Here is a 5,761-nt window from a genome sequence, read left to right on the forward strand (position 1 = left end):
AATAACTTTCAGAAGTAGATATTTCCCATTTCTGTGATACAAATTTCCCGTTTTCTATGATAATCTACTTCGGAGAAAATTGGTGTATTTCCCCAAAGTCGATAATCTACTTCCCAAAAAGTCGATAATCTACTTTCCAAAGTAGATAATCTACTTTTCGGGAAAGTAGATAATAACTTTCGGAAAGTAGATATTTCCCCATTTTCTGTGATACAAATTTCCGTTTTTCTGATAATCTACTCGTAAGTTCGAGCTTAAGAGAAAAAAATAGCCTAAAAGTAGATAATTAGAAAAAAAAATAACGTACGATATCTTTATTCTCAAAAGATCGTAAGTATCTACTTTCAAGTTATTTTCTGTTAAGTTCGAACTTACATTGAATAATAAGATTGTAAGTCTTTTTTTTCTCGTAATTTCAATTCTCAAGGGATGGTGTCATTTTTCTCTTCTGCGAGTTTTTTCCGATCGAATTTTATTCCCAAGATGCGGTTTTAGGGCTAGTGTAGTGTGTGTAGAAGGGTGCAGTGGAGAGGCGAGGTGTGTAGGAGGAGGGCGAAGTGTGGAGGGTGTGGATTAAGGTGCAGATTAGTGCAGGGGTGTGTGGGAGGTGGATGAGGGATGGGGTGCCGAGGTGGAGCGGAGGTGGGCAGGTGTCGAGGTGGAGGGCGACGTGGAGGGTGGGTGTCGGGGTGGAGGGTGGGTGTCGGGGTGGAGGGTGGGTGTGGAGGAGGGTGGGTGTGGAGGAGGAGGGTGTATAACTAACACTCGTTGTCAGGATATTTTGGCATTGAATGATACAAATTTATTTTAAGATAAGTTTATAAGCACATTATGGTTTTGGTTCTATACATAGGAACTGATATAGCAACTAAGTGGTAACGACCTTAATACAGTAAGTCGGTTGCCTTGCCACTAGAGATAAAGTGTTGTGTCATTTCACACAGTGTGCTTGATGAACCTGTCCCAAAAAGGTTCTATCTTCACACAGTCGAGGACGTAGTGTTGGAGTGTGGCCATATGTCTGGCCACACTTTTTTACATTTAGTTTTGTTCACATCTGCTTGAAGGACATACTGCCAGAGGGACTATCCCAACCTTAGCCTAGCGGTTACATCATCATCTTGCAATCTAGTGATTGTGTTACTTGTTCCATATACATGTTTCACTCGATACATCCCATATTGGTAAACAATTGATTAACTAGTGCCTGTTTGCACTTGCCTGCTTGCGTCAAATTCATCAGCAAGTTCCTTCCTAATTACATATGGATACTGAAACTGTTTATCTTACCAGAAAAAATACAGATACAGTTTCAATAATAATAACAATATTGGCATTATAGTGCTAATATTACTTATTAAAACAATGAACCTTCAAGGTGAGTGAACGTGTATTAACTGCTTTTGCGATGGTTGTGTGCAGCAATGGTGGTCTTGTTGTTACTGGTCGCTTCACCCACCACCTAGGACTGTATTAGCGACGGCAGAGAGTTCAGATGTTGGCGCCGGGTGAGGTGAGCACCAGACAGCTCACAGCCGGGGGACATGAGAACACCACCTTCGAGTCACCCCACACAGAAATCTTGCTCCTTGAATCCATTGCCGTGTGCTGTCTAAATATGGAAACGGGTTTAATATCAACGTACATACAAAGGATTTTACATTTTTCAGTCAAAGTCTTATTGTCACGGTTGAGTTTGCTTGTGGAGGTGAATGAATCTAATGTTTGAATAATTTAAACTTGTCTTATGACTTCTTGGAAAATTTTATGATAAATGACTCGAAGTATGCATCTAAGGTAATGGCAACAACAATGAGTGAACAAAACATATTGATTAAATAACATCTTAATCCTACACTTAACCTATTATGCAAGAAATCATAACATCATCATACTCACTGTGCAACAATGTCACCCTGGTACATCTGGCCAACTGTACGTCCGCAGATGTTTCAGTACACCTGCAGTGGGGCTAGGAAAGTAGAGGATGGTTAAAGTAGGTAAGTGTCTTGGTGAGCGTGCAGTAAAGGACACCCAGTCGGTCAGCTGTTCCTAGACAGTGTTTACTCTGCCCGTGCTATTCTCCGTCTCCACCAGTATCAGCCAGAGTTCACCTCGCTGCCTCCGACACGAATTATCAGCACAGTTGCGTTCACCGAGAATAAGAACATAAGAACATAAGAATGGAGGAAACTGCAGCGGGCCTATTGGCCCATACTGGGCAGTCCCGTTTACACCCAACCCCTATTGCTCATATAAGCATCCAACCTATGTTTGAAGGTGTCCAGCGTATTCGAGTTAATGATGATATTTGGTAAGACCAACATAGTTATTTAACCATGACAGTACCCCCTGAACAGTAGAAATTTAATTTTAAAGTTCTAAAAAATATGCTCTAATTACTTTAACTCAATGCCCTCAATTGAGGAAAAATTATTACTTCTGTATCCTACAAGAAATATATCATTGTATCTAAATATATCCATTAAGTTGTCCAAAACATTCCCATTAATATACTGTAATATAAACCCAAGTATATTATCCTCTTCGTATAAACTAATGCCTTAAGTCACTCGTATTTACAAAGAAACAATCAATGTTTTCCATTTATGTAATAACACACCCACCACTCTCACCCAAAATGACAATTCGCCTAATTAATGTACATTCTAAATGCCCTAAAAAATATTAATTTGCAAATAATGATGGCCAGGATTATTTCAATTAAAATAGTATTAAATGGCAGGAAATGGGACGTTGGTGTAGTATTTTTTATTTTATTTTTTTTTTTGGGGGGGGGAATGGGTAAGGGAGGATTGGGTGTGTAGGGGAAAAGGGGTGGTAGGGGAAAGGGGTGTGGTAGGGGTGTGGGTGGGGGGAAAGGGGGGTGTGGTGTAGGGGAAAGGGGGGTGTGGTAGGGAAAGGGGGTGTAGGGGAAAGGGGTGTGGTAGGGGAAAGGGGGTGGGTAGGGGAAAGGGGTGGTAGGGAAAGGGGGTGTGGTAGGGGGAAAGGGGTGTGTAGGGGAAAGGGGGTGTGTGTAGGTGGTGTAGGGGAAGGGGGGTGGCAGGGATATACAATATATATACAATTTGAGTCCTCTGTTTTTAACCTATACAACTTTTCAGAATACACCTTTAAATAATGGTTAATATCTGGGTGGTAATTAAATTGTTGTCTATGAATTATAATTGACTTTTTTAATTATATCTGAGTAATACATTCGGGGACTGATTTGTTAATATATATATAGTGTTAAGTATTGGTTAAGTATGTCTAGCAACCTTTTAATACCGCTGTGAGTTTTCTTCAGTTTTGTAATATATGTTATCATGCACAGGTAAACATTCACAGGTGTTATATGGTAATTTTAATATGGCAGTTATTATCATATGAATTCCCATTATTTTGACTACAGTAACAACGGTAAAAAGGACTTGTATTATTGCATACTCCTCTGTGTGTCTGTATCTCTCTCAAACATTCTTTCACCCTCTTAATTTCCTTTCTCTTTCTCACTCTACCCATCCCTCTTTCTCACTCCACCCATCCCTCTTTTTCACTCCACCCATCCCTCTTTTTCACTCCACCCATCCCTCTTTTTCACTCCACCCATCCCTCTTTTTCACTCCACCCATCCCTCTTTCTCACTCCACCCATCCCTTTCTCAACTCCACCCATCCCTCTCTCACCACAACTGCCCTCACACTCATCCCACCTAAAATGAATGTAGAAGCTTGGCTTGGTTCAAGGCGAATATCCCATCCTAACCAACCGTGGCCCAAAGGTCCTCTCACCCATCTAAACACAGTGAAGCAATTGGTCCACAAACCCCCAATAAAACAAAAACCCCTCCCCCATCCCCTATTGCCCTGGATTCAACCTCTCACCTTCACCAAAACCACCATCACACCCTCCGCCTCCGCTTCTACCACGAAAGGTGATCAAAACAAAGGGTACAGTAGATAATGGAGCCAGGCCGAATACTCCCAAGTTTGTCATTTGACTAAGCGTATATACGTTGTCTCTCTCTCCTTCGTTATCTTCCCGTTTAATTCTTCACTCTCTTTCTAACATTCTTTCTCTGGTTATTTACTTCTACTCCTAAGCCCTTCTTCCTCTCTCTCTCTCTCTCTATTCCCTACGCTCCAATGTTGCTCTCCCTCCCTCTTTATTGGTGTATCTATCTCTCTATCTTTGTCCTCTTTCTTCAAATTCCCTCAACTTTGTCTTCTTCATTTCCCTCCTCTTCTAACTTGCCTTCCATCTCCCCCTTCCGTGTAATAACTCTTCTCCCCTTTTGTATACATCTCCCATTTTCTTCTCCCTCCTCTCCTCCCCTCCACGTCACGGCATCTCCTTCCTCCCCTCATCTCCCCACTTCCTGTCTCTTGTCATTCTCTTATCCTTACCATCTTCTCCCCTTATCTCCCCTCCTGTCTGTCTCTCTCTCCTCTCACGTCTGCTCATTTTTATCCCCCTTCCCATTTCTCTCTCTCTCTCTCTCTCTTTACTCTTACTACCTCCTCTTCCTCTCTTCTTCTATCTTTTTGCATCTCCTTTTCCTCCGTTTCTTCATTGTTCCCCTAGTCCCTCTCCTCGCATTTTTTTTAAACCCCTAATACACTTTTGGGGTTTAAATGCCACTTTTTTTTTAAAATGTTTCACCTCACATAATGGTACGTAATTTCTGACTGACTTCACGTTCACAGATGTCAACAGATAAGTCACGATGTCAGGTACCCCATAACCCTCTGTGTGTGTGTGTGTGTGTGTGTGTGTGTGTGTGTGTGTACAAGGGAGGTAAATCCTTAATCAGAGTCGGAATTCACGAAAATTCTGTACGCGAACTCTATCCAATGACTAATGCTAAGAGAATGTGTCATAGATTAGGTAGTGTCCGCGTAATTTGGGCACCATTTTGGTCATTATGTTTTGCCAATAGTAAGTCTGTTCCATGTGTTCTTATACCACCATTTATGAGGACAATTTACCATATGGTTTTTTCTCTTATAGTATTTTTTGGTACTATTAATAAAATGGATAAAAATTGATCTTTTTTTACCCCCAGCTTAGTTTTGGCGTAAAAATTATTATAAAAAACTCACCTGAAAACATTTTGAGTACCCTGCCTGAGGCATGACGTCATCAGAGGAGCTTGTCAACAATTTAGCATGGAGGTCGGCAGTAATTAACAGGCCGGGTGAAGTTGTTTCAGTAGTTACAGCTCAAATTTCTATTTAAAAAAGTTGATATGAGGTCAAAATACCAAAACTGAAATGAAAAAAAAAGTTAAAATATAATAAAACAAATTAATAACATAATATGGTTCCTACTTTGGTCAGTATTATTACAATTATCTACAATAACTGAAGGCTCACATTACCGTTCAGAATTATGCCACAGGTCAACGCAGGGTGACTGTCGCCTGGACTACTAACACCACCACCACCTCAACCACCACCATAACCACCACCTCAACCACCACCATAACCACCACCATAACCACCAGCAAACAGCCAAAGTAACACCAGACTAACGGAGACCTCACTGGCAACACTGTATTGTCACCTCGGTGGTAATACAGTACAGTAGAATCTAATCTGAACAAACTTATCGGTGTGTAATGATCGTAAGGGCTTGTCCATTTTCATTGCTTTTCGTTACTATTATCATCCCTGTTTGTTCGTCAATATTTACTTCTCTTCCTCACCATTTTTCATCCTCCATTTCCTCCCTCTATATTCACCATCTTCCCTCGACC

General features: G+C 41.0%; 1 long non-coding RNA gene across 1 annotated transcript; it reads right to left on the reverse strand.

Moving 5' to 3' along the window:
- Positions 1–801: 801 nt before the first annotated feature.
- LOC121857025 lies at positions 802–5,266 on the reverse strand. The gene is made up of 3 exons (XR_006087090.1): positions 5,106–5,266; positions 1,900–2,118; positions 802–1,612 (listed from the first exon to the last, which is right to left on the reverse strand). It is a non-coding gene; the product is annotated as an uncharacterized LOC121857025 (long non-coding RNA).
- Between the last annotated feature and the right edge of the window lie 495 nt (positions 5,267–5,761).

Source organism: Homarus americanus, unplaced genomic scaffold (assembly GCF_018991925.1).
Source record: "Homarus americanus isolate GMGI-L3 unplaced genomic scaffold, GMGI_Hamer_2.0 scaffold44060, whole genome shotgun sequence".
NCBI classification, from domain to species: Eukaryota; Metazoa; Arthropoda; class Malacostraca; order Decapoda; family Nephropidae; genus Homarus; species Homarus americanus.